Below are 11,692 nucleotides of genomic sequence, written 5' to 3'. Positions count from 1 at the left end.
TTTTCAATTTTTTAAGAAAAGGGATCTACTTGCAATTATATTATAAAGATCAGGGGAGGTGATTGTAATTATCAAACTTCAAGGAAGGTTTCGGCAACAACCAAAATCTTCAAGAGAGGTTTCGGAAATTTTTCCTAAGGCTATATTTGATTTGAAGGAAAATGTAGGGAAAGGTAAGGAAAGCTATACAAGATTTGTAAAGGTTTCCCTGCCTTATCCTTCCTTTCCCTATTTTTTTCTTCAAACCAAACATATCCTAAAATATAAAATAATTAAATCCCATAATTTTTCATGGTGTATAATGTTTGATTCTCAAATTTAAAGCCTTAAAGAATTAGTAATATTGGGTACCCTAATTATTTTTCAAGATTTCAAAATTGGTTTCGGGATAAATTTCCAAATATGCACGCATTATAGAATCTGTGCATGCCATATCATATAACCTTTGGTAATATTGTCAAGAATTTATATAGATTTATTAGTACAGAGCAAAAGCCAAACATTTATTGCTCATCCGTCTCTCTCTCTTACAGGTGTCCCACATGCACATCTCAGTGTACATTAAGAATATCTCCTGTATTTGTCATTGGGAGATACATCTAATATGCAATTAGGATGTGTTGTGGGGCATTATGAGGCATGCTCCTAATATAATATACAATTATAGAATGTGCTATGGGGCATTGTGAGGTATGCTCTATGGGGCGCTGATGTGAACTCATTAAGGCATATCCCAATTTTGATCAACAGGGTCCATCCACCATTCTTTTTATTTATACAAGTGTGAGACCCACTAGCCATACCAACATGAACTTATATATCCACTGGTTTGATCGCGCACTTCCTCAATGGAGACCAGCTAGCCATACTACTGGATCAACGTCAGGTGCATCCTTTGTGGAAATAGAAAATTAAGACACCCCAACTAATATACAAGCATATATAGTTATGCTGCTTTTGGTTTGATAGAAAATAAGAGAGAAACCCAAATCAACAGAAAATTCTTGATGCTATGGTCTATTCAGAAGTGGGCCGGGGTATATATACCCTCTTTGTAAAAAAAAAAAAAAAGATGTATTCTAATTACAACTCATCATGTGTTCGGGTCATGGTTGATCTGGCTAATGATGCTACATGGCACATACAATTAAAGAACTATATATATACACACACACACACACACACACACCAGTTTATTCAACTATGACATCATGACTATCTTTGGAAAGTTGAATCGTTGACCCACCATCTAAATAAGAAAATATCTTTGCTTTCGAATCAATTGCAAATATCTATTTCATCTACATTATATAAATATTTTTTACTTATCACACTTAGTTTCTATTTGATAGAATTAAGATATAATATTTTTATCTATCCTTTTGATTACTTGCTCTTTTTTATTTTTAAAAATTTATTATTTAACTATCATATCATCCATTAATCCATTTGACCCAAACCATTAACTAACACCTGAAAACAAAAATAGTTTGATTTACTGGTCAACACTAAATTTTGCATTACATTTCCATCATTGATAAAATTACTTCTTATATATAATACTTATTTTTTCAATATAATAAATATATAATATTAGAAATTTACCCAATATTTTTATTTTTTATAAATATATAACAACAAAAAAGTGCCCCAATTTTTTTCTAATTTTTCTTTATTTTTGTGATTCTTTGTGTTTTTTTATTTCTAAATATTTTCTTATTTGATTATGACATCATTTCATTTCTGAGTTGATTTTAGATCTGACATTCCATTTTCATCATTAATAAAATTACTTCTTACATATAATAATTATTTTTGTTTAGTATAATGAATATATAATATTAGAGATATCCCTAATTCTTTTTTTTTTGTATTTTAATATTTATTTATTTTTAATCTATTATTTAATTATGGCATTATTAGTTAACCCATTGGCTCAAATAGTTAAATTTCTTATCCACCAAGAGGGAAGAAAATAGTTTTGTTTTCAAATTACTTTTCAAAATATTTATTTTTATGCTATTAAAATTAATATTATGGATTTAATTAGTAATTTAATGATGAGATCTTAAATATATGATTTAATGAAGGAATATATATATATATATATGAGATTTAATGAGAGAGAAAATGAAAAATAGTTTTATTTCCAATTGGTTTTAAATTTTATATTCCATTTCCATCTATAATTAAAACATTTCTTATTTATCATACTTATTATTGTTTAATATGCTGAATATATTATGATAAAAGTGCCCCCAATTTTTTATTTTCTATATATATATTTTTTCATTTTTCTATTTTTGAATTTTACTATTTAATTGGGGAAACATGGATTGGCCCATTTGACTCAAAATGGATTAATTTCTTACCGCCACCTAGATGAAAACATTATTTTTATGTATATTTTAAAAGTATAAGTTTTTATATTGTTGAAAATATTAATTTATTATGTATAGATTTAATTAATAGAATTTAATGGCGAGAAGAAACAAAAACGCCTTAAATATATGATTCAATGAAGGTAAATGCAAGTTAATAACTTAAATGTTGGATTTAATGAGAGAGAATTCAATGCATTGAATATCTTAATATTACTTTTTTCAACTCATTTAATATCAATAATCGATTACCCTATTTGCCCTCTTGTTTTATCAATAAATTTAAATATGGAGGGGTAAATTTTGTCTTGAAAAAATTCCAAAAATATTTTTATGGCTATTCATGCTTTTTAAAGTAGTACTAGTAATTAAGCACATGCATTGCACGTGAGGAATTTTTCTTCATATTAATTACTTGAATTTTAGATATATCATAGTTAAGATAGAAATTGAAAATTAACAAAAGTAACAATATGATTAAAAATAAATTTAAATATTTATTATTCAATTATGACATCATGGATTTAATTTCTTTGAAAAGTTGGATCACTGACCCACCATCTAGATAATAAAATGGCTCTGCTTTTGGATTAGTTTTAAATTAGGGAAAATTATAGTCGGAGCCGGTTGTACATTTAAAATTAAGCTACAAGTTGGTCAATAAACCAACAAAACTCTGACAATCGGCTCTACATTTCAAATTATAAAAACCCTTGCCATGTCATCGGAGGCTTATGTGGTTGTTGCCAACATAGGGCTCTTAATTAGACCTATTCATGGGTTGAGTAGCCCGATAGGCCAGTTCGGCCTGACCCGATCTAAGTCGGGCTTGGACAAGATTTCAGGCCCATGGGCCCGGGCCTAAAATATTGGGCCGAATTTTTTTTTTTCGGGCCAGGCTTGGGCTTTCTCAAAAAAAGACTAGCCTAAGCCGAGCCTGGCTTGATAGTGTATTATATAATAAAAATATATTTTATAATGAGATCTTTACACCAATTGGAGAACGACAAAGATTGAGGGAGAAGGAGATATCGACCAAGAGGGAGAGTGAGGGATAACTAGAGAGAGAGAGAGAGAGAGGTTTTTTATTTGGTTACAGATTGAAGTTTAGAGAGTGGGAAAGACAGAGGGAGCGGGAAATCTAGAGATGACTGTGAGAGTGAGAGAAGGGAGGGAGATCAGGAGACAGAGGGAGTGCGAGAGAAACTGAAAACCTATTTTCGGTATAGGTTGTTTGTTGTGTTCAACATGGACTAAGAGTCCCATATTGGAAACAACCACATAAGCCTCCAATGACATGGTGAGGGTTTTTATAATTTGAAATGTAGAGTTGGTTGTCAAAGTTTTGTTGGTTTCTAGACCAACCTGCATCATAATTTTAAATGTACAACTGACTTGGTATCTTTTGACTCAAACCACTAACCCACCATCTAAAAATAAAAATTGTTTGATTTCTAGGTTGACATTAAATTTTGTATTACATTTTCATCATTGATAAAATTATTTCTTATGTATAAAACTTATTTTTGTTCAATATAATGAATGCACAATATTAGAGATATACCCAATATTTTATTTTTTATAAATATATAACATTAGATATGTGCCCAAAATTTTCTCTATCTTTTTTTTTTTATTTTTGTGATTCTTTGTATTTTCTATTATTAAAATTTTTTTATTTGACTATTACATCATTTCATTTCTAGGTAGATTTTGAATTTGGCATTCCATTTTCATCATTAATAAAAATACTTCTTACATTTTATAGTTATTTATTTTAATCTTTTATTATTTAATTATGGCATTATTTATTAATCCATTTGACCCCAAATGGTCAAATTGCTTACCCACCACAGGAAGGGAAGAAAATGGTTTTTTTTTCAAATTGCTTTTCAAAATATTTATTTTTATACTATTAAAATTAATATTGTGGATTTAATTACAAGAATTTAATGATGAGAAAAATATATCTTAAATGTAGGATTTAATGAGAGAGAATAGGAAAGTATTTTTATTTCCAATTGATTTTAAATTTTACATTCCATTTCCATCATCAATAAAAATATTTCTTATTTATCATACTTATTATTGTTTAATATGTATGTTAAAAATGTTCCCAATTTTTTTAATTTCTATTTTTTTTCATTTTATCTATTTTTTAATTTTCTTATTTAATCGTGGCAACATGGATTAACCCATTTGACCCAAAATGATTTAATTTCTTACCACCACCTAGATGAAAACACCATTTTTGTTAGGTTGATTTTAAAAGTATAAGCTTTTTTGTTATTGGAATTATTAATTTATTAAGTATGGTTTAATTAATAGAACTTAATGATGAGAAGAAACAAAAATGACTTAAATATATGATTCAATGAACATGAATGCAAGTTAATATTAAATGTTGGATTTAATGAGAGAGAATTGAATGCATTGAATATCTTTAAATTACCTCTTTTCAACTCATTTAATATCAAGAACCGATTACCCTATTTGCCCTCATTTTTTATCAATAAATTTAAATATAGAGGGGTAAATTTTGTCCCTAGAAAATTTCAAAAATATTCTTGAGGCCATTCATATTTTTTAAAGTAATATAGATTTTTTACATTGTTTCATTTAGTGGTTTGGTTGGTAGAAGAAATTTGATTAGTACCACTTAGATTTTATTGATAGTTATTAATTTGATATCACCAATAGTCATTATTTCTTTTAATCAGTGTTATTTAACTTTACCAATAGATTATGAGCCCACCGTTAGACTTTCACTTTCTTGTTATTTTAGCCTCTAGAGTGAGTTTTGTTATCTATAGCATATTCTTGGTGTCATCTTGAGGTCAGCGTGCATCAATAAGATAGTTTAGTTATTTGATTTGCTTGCACCCTCCTAATTAGTCATTATAAGTTTAATATAGTGTTCTCTTCTCTTTTAGTTTAAGACAATCTAGATTCCTAATTGATTAGATCATTTGCTTACATATCCAAGCTAATCAATCCAACCCTCTTTTTTTTCACATATAAAATAAGAAATCTCCTTAGAAAAGTTGCTTAGGATTTTACGGTCGATATTCTCAAGGTTGCATTTAGAAATTTAGCATAATCATCTTATTATGGGTAGGATATATATTCAATAGCTAAAATTGTGCTTCTAGTTTGATAGCCATCCAATTTTCTAACCAATAATGCCTTTCTATTATGAGTTTTCTTTTTGCAAATATCCGATTCTTGATTTCTTGACTACTTCTTTCACATAGTTTCTTTTCCTTATTTGTTTATGAGTAATTCTCTTTCATGTTAGTTTAGATCTTTTTCTCTTACTTGTGTTATGTTTGTTAATTTGAATTATTTCTTCTAAGAATTATTTTAATGTCCAAAATTTATAAATTCTCTTCGGAATATTGGAAAAATAAAGGCTGGTAACTGGACGTGTGTGGGGTGCTTAACACCTTCCTACACCATAACTTGGTCCCCGGACCTTAAGAATCTCACCTCTATTTGGTTACGAGTCACTAAGAAAACAAAATTGTCTTCCTTGCAAAATCTCAGGTTTTCCTTAGGGGTGATCATTTCAGCCTAGCCTGGCCCAAAAATTTTGGGCTTGGGCCTGGGTTTTGTGTTCCGGCCCGGCCCAGGCTTGGGCCGGCATGCATATATTTAAACTTATACATTTTGTGTATAATGTATACATGTTATTTTATATTGTATTATATATTTTATATATAAATATTATAACATGATATATATAATTTATATTATATGTAATATTTTATTATAATATATAAAATAAAAGTTTATATGCATATTATGTCATTTAATATAAAATATTATAGATATGTAATGTTTTATATATGAAAGACATTGACCCAGAATCAGGCCCGGCCCGGCCCTGGCCCGTGTAGACTTGGGCTAGGGCTTATGTTATAGGCCCGAAACCCCGGGCCGAGCTAGGCTTGGGCCTAAGCTATAGCCCTTATCATAAGTGCAAAGCCCGACCCATGATCACCCCTAATTTTCCTAAATTCCTGAATTCGCAAAAATTTAGGTGGCGACTCCATTCCCTTTCCATCTCCTCTTCGTATCAAATAGCCACAACACGCACACACATGCACACCCACATCCATTTGATCAAGGCAAAATGTAATTTTGTTTTCAGATAAAATCAATATATTGATGAAAATAGGGGTGTTAATGAACTAGTTTTGGTTTGATTACTGTCCAAATCAAAATCAATTTGAATGAATTGAACGAACCAATAAAACATATTGAATTAGACTAATTCAAACTTAAAAGGTCCAAAATATTGATTGGGTTGGATTGGAGCTGATTCATCCATAATAGATTTATATTAGATTGGGTCAGATTAAACCAATATCCGGTCCACTCATAAAAAATAAGAATACACGTGTAAATAAAACAGGTTTGAATTGGAATAAATTTAAATTAAATCCAATTCGATGGTTAAATTAATAAATTCAGCCCTTTAGAGTAGAAGCCTCAAATGTCTGCTAAACTCTCGTGGTCCATGCACCCTCTGTGCAAGTTTCTATATAATTAATACAATTGATATTGTGTAGATATTAATGATTCAGTTACATACATGTATATATATTTGCATGTTTGGAGTGATGAAGGAGTATAAATAGCAATAGGTATCACACCTCCACCCAACATCAACAACCATGTACGGCTTTCACCTGAAGTCTTTTCCATATCTTTCTCTTTTATCATTTTCTATACATATTCCAGAGAAACAAATGGCAGGGTCTCGTTTTCTTTCTCTTCTTTTCATCCTCTCTCTCTATTCTATGTTTTTGCTGAATCAAGAGGTCAGTTTTATGGCTCCTGATTGATGAAGGGATTGTTTGCAAAATTTTTTGAGAAGAACTTTTGGTAGTTTTGATCGTCAAAAGATATATTGAGCTTTTATATGAAGGTTTGAGCAGTCCGAAGCTAGTTTGGCTATCACATGTTTTTTTATTCATTTTTTCGTTTTTTTTTTTTGTGCAATAATAAAGTGAGAAAAACACGAAAAACTCCATTTGGAATTTCTCAATATCAGTCCAAAATGGGTTTTACACATCTTTTCAGCACACCAACTTTTGGCGGCTATATCTGTTATGAACCAAATGGTAAAAACCACAGTATGGTTTGTCCAACTTGTAAACAACTGAAAGACCGCATAAAAAGACATGCCAAAATGGGCCAAAGTCTTTTCAGTATATATATACCAGAAAGACTTTATCAAAACCTCCATGAATTTTGATAAAAAACAACATGATTGATTATCACTGGTTGATTGGTTACATCATTTCTCAGCTTTACTTTAGTTTTACAAACTGAAAAAGAGAGAGAGAGATAGATGCTAACTATAATCAGTATTATTCATCTAGATGAATATCTGGTTAAAATTAAAAAAAAAATTATAACCAGATTTATTCATCTATCTTGGTTACAGTCCCCAGTCCCCCCACCCAAAAAAAAAGAGGCAAAGAAAGGCATATATACCAAATACTAAAACAATACTTGATAGAAATGCTAATTATCTAAGGGTCTGTTTAGTTCGTAGTCAGAATCAAAATAGTCTATTCCCATAATCTATTTGGTTCAGATAGAAATAGAAATGAGAATTGAAATCAATAGGAATGAAATTTCATTCCTTCTAATGGAAAATGCCATTCCATCAAGAATAAAAATAAAATTCAATTCTATCCAACCAAACAATTGAAATCAGAATAAACCATGCTTATTACGATTCCAGATCCCTATTCAACTATTCCTACGAACCAAAGGGGGCTAAAAGCTTTAGCGCCAACTGAACCTGCACTTGGAAAGAGCAAATTAGCACGCAAAATCACATATGTAGTAGACTTGTACCAGATCATCCTTTTCCTAGGAATATTTTACCAAGAGTCGTTGTCATCATTCAATTCCCATTAACAGCCTGTAGCAATTGTGACAATCAAGCAAACCAAACCGAATGGACTGGATAGATGCTTTATTACTTAATTAATCCATTCTTATGTCCTGTACTTCTGTTTGATTTTGACGACAAATTACTTACATGGCTGAAAACCTTAAGAATTTGAAACTGGTGAATCAATCAAATCAAACACACAATGAGATAATTAATGCTGCAAAATTTATATTGCACCCGGCTGTTAATTGGAATTTGATTCCACAGCAAGTAAAATATCAATAAAGGCTCAGTTTGGAAGGAGTACAAATACAAATATATAGAATATAAATACATTCAAAATAATACAAAATATAAGGTTTTACACTCTACAAATTTACATTTGTACTCCTTCTAAACTGAACCAAAAACCCGAGACAAAACTCAGAACAGGGGTATCAAAAGCCCAAGCCTTCAACCCAGGATGTGTAATCATGTAAATATTGGATGTAAGCTCAAACATCACCGAAGAATCTTGTGCCTGTTTAACTCATAACCCAAACTCTCAACCCAATGTTATCAATTAATACAGTTATAAAAGTCATCTCAACCAATGTTTTTAAACTGCCATTTACCCGGATGATGGGACCGTTTGGGAACCGTTCAGGCATGAGGCAACTGATTTTGTTTTACCCTAAACTCATTTCCTAGCTAAAAATTATTGATTTGGTCAGCGATGGGTAGTCAAATCGTCAATCTGTTTGTCTCATTCAATGGTTTTGACTATTTTATTTTTTTCATTAAAACGGTCCATCCATTAGAATCGGACGGTCAAAGCATCAACTCAAAATATGTGACTAGGAATGGCAGCGGGGCGGGTTTGGGGTGGGGCACCCCTCCCCATCCCTGCCCCAAAGTCACGATACCTTGCCCCATACCCGTCCTGTCCCTAGTGGTGGGGCGGGGCATCCATTCCCCATCGAGGACGGAGAATCCCTGAATTTTTCCCGCTCCAAGGCAATTACTTAAAAATTTTCTATTTTATGGATAATTTATACATAAGATATAGGAACTTGGGGGTATTTTAGAATTGAATTATAATACTTTAGGGATAATTCAAAAATAAAATTATGGGATCCTAGGATTTTAAAAATTTAGGGAAAACTTAGAGATATTTTACTAATTCACCTTCGGGTTCGGGGCGAGTTCGGGAAATTATATACAAACCCGTCCCCGCCCGATACCCGGTTCAGGAAAAAATTATTTTCCCCATCTCTGCCCCATCCTTGTTTAGGGTTGGGGAAAACCCTCTCTAAACGGGACGGGGCCCCGATTTTACAAGAGAAATTGCCATCCCTAAATGTGACATCCATTGCGGAAACAAAAATGTTAAAAGAGAGATTTAATAAAAACGTTATGGGCTAATTAAGAGGGTATCTGATAGCATTAATGTTTCAAAAAAAAATGGTGGTTGTGGTTGTTGTTGTATTAATCACACAGAATCAGAGACATTAATGTTGTATTTGTGGTCCATTTTTTGAACTTCACACATTGTCTGTTTGCCGTATGATTCACGTTAATAACGGGCTGAAGTGGCTGAAATGAATGGCTTATTTCTGTTTCAGTGGATAAAATAACTAAAAGAAAATAAAATAGTTGAATGAATATTAATTTCTAAAAGACAAACAGAACAAGTCATCCAATTCAGACATTTCAGCAGTCCTCAAAACAGCCCCTTAAAGAAGAAGCCTCTAGGCTCTAATGGCTGTTTTTCAGAAATAATAAAAAAATACAAGCAAAATCTTCCACCCACCCTGATATTGTCTTTGATACACCTACAATATGTATGTATACGTCATCTCTATTCTCTATTTCCATTTTTAGACTGATCAACCAATATAAATAACAGACCACCTTCACCCAAGATTTTACAACACAGCTTAATTTCTATCCTATCTTGTGATCATTCTCTATACAGAGAAAGAAATGGCAGGGCCTCGTTTCGTTGCTCTTCTTTTCATCCTCTCCCTCTTCCTCCTTGCTTGTGCTGGATCAAGAGGTTTGTTACTACTTAATTAAAACGTAGTTGCGCTTCATTTCATTTCAGAATGTATCTGTTTGTTTTAAATAATTTTTAGTTATTTTATTTCAGAATGTCTCTTCTGTCCATGAAAATTCTACCTATGTCTACCTATAACACATTATTCTCATGAATTAGAAACATCTCTCCCTAAGTAGGATCGGGGATGAGATGTTCTCTATGTATAATTACAATATTATGTGGGTAAATGTTCTCAATTCACGGGTGATAGTGTATTGTGAGTAAACATGGGCAAAGTTCTTGTGGATAGGAGATCCGGAACCGATATGATAAAATGGTTAATTTTGAAATAGTGAGATAAATGTAGGAATAAGCAAGGAGAATGGTGATCCTAGCAGCGACTGCGACTTTGTGGGGACGTGCAGGACAAAAGGTGACTGTATCAAGCAATGCTCCCAGCTTAGGCACTACTACACTACGGCCGCTATTTGCGTTCCCTATGGTTCCTCGTTAACCTGTTGCTGCCTTAATGCTTGATCATCGATTCCTTCAATAAAACTTTTTATTGATTTGGATTTTGGTAAGATTTATTGCTGGTCGTAGTGGAGACTTGGGATCGAATTCCGCCTGTACCTAGGTTGGGAGATGGGCTACCTCCCGTTGTGTAGCCTTTCAAAAAAAATTAAATAAAAAAACAATTAAGGCCTCGATCGCATATGAAATTTATCCATACCTAAAAAAGATAAAACATTTTGAGAGAGAGAGAACTAAAAAACGTCAAAAGATACATTTTCTGAGACGGGCAAATTTTTGAGAAACAATAAAACGTTTCGTTTTTTTTTTATTGTTTTAATTTTTGAGAAAACGGTTAACCAAACAACATATACCGATGTGTTTTTATCGTTTCTGATGTGGTATTGTTTTCTTGGGAAACAATAATGGAACCAAATACCACCTTAATTTCTTTTGACAATATGCTATGGAAGTTTAAATGGAATCTGACATGAGAATCCTCATCTCCTAATTCTGAAACTCATAGACATGTTCCACTGATCATGTTTTTATGTTGTTGTAATTCTCTTATGAGATTCAGTGGAAATGTCCATAGATTCTATTCCTACCATTTGGATGTGGCGATGCAAATTACGTTTGATTGTCCAGTTTTGTATTCGTGATCCAACACAATTGAATAATTGTTGGATAGTTGAAATGTGATATTGGTTGAATTTTCCATTTTTAGGTTGAAAATATATCAAAATTTGAATAATAGCTTTTACTTGATCAACGTGGTGTGGGGTCTTGGTTTCTAGTGATTCATAGTGGATTTCTTTTTATAGGCAATGATTCATGATGGATAATGAGTAACTAGCAGAAAGG

At 31.7% G+C, this 11,692-nt stretch overlaps 1 long non-coding RNA gene across 1 annotated transcript; it reads left to right on the top strand.

Moving 5' to 3' along the window:
- The first annotated feature begins 10,213 nt into the window (after positions 1–10,213).
- Positions 10,214–11,030, top strand: LOC148804019 (uncharacterized). The gene is made up of 2 exons (XR_016076558.1): positions 10,214–10,333; positions 10,683–11,030. It is a non-coding gene; the product is annotated as an uncharacterized LOC148804019 (long non-coding RNA).
- The last annotated feature ends 662 nt before the right edge of the window (positions 11,031–11,692 follow it).

The sequence above is a fragment of the Nelumbo nucifera genome, chromosome 1 (assembly GCF_055504915.1).
Source record: "Nelumbo nucifera cultivar China Antique chromosome 1, China Antique-T2T, whole genome shotgun sequence".
Classification (NCBI taxonomy): domain Eukaryota; kingdom Viridiplantae; phylum Streptophyta; class Magnoliopsida; order Proteales; family Nelumbonaceae; genus Nelumbo; species Nelumbo nucifera.
Note: the sequence above shows the minus strand (reverse complement) of the source record. Positions and strands in the feature narration are given on the sequence as shown.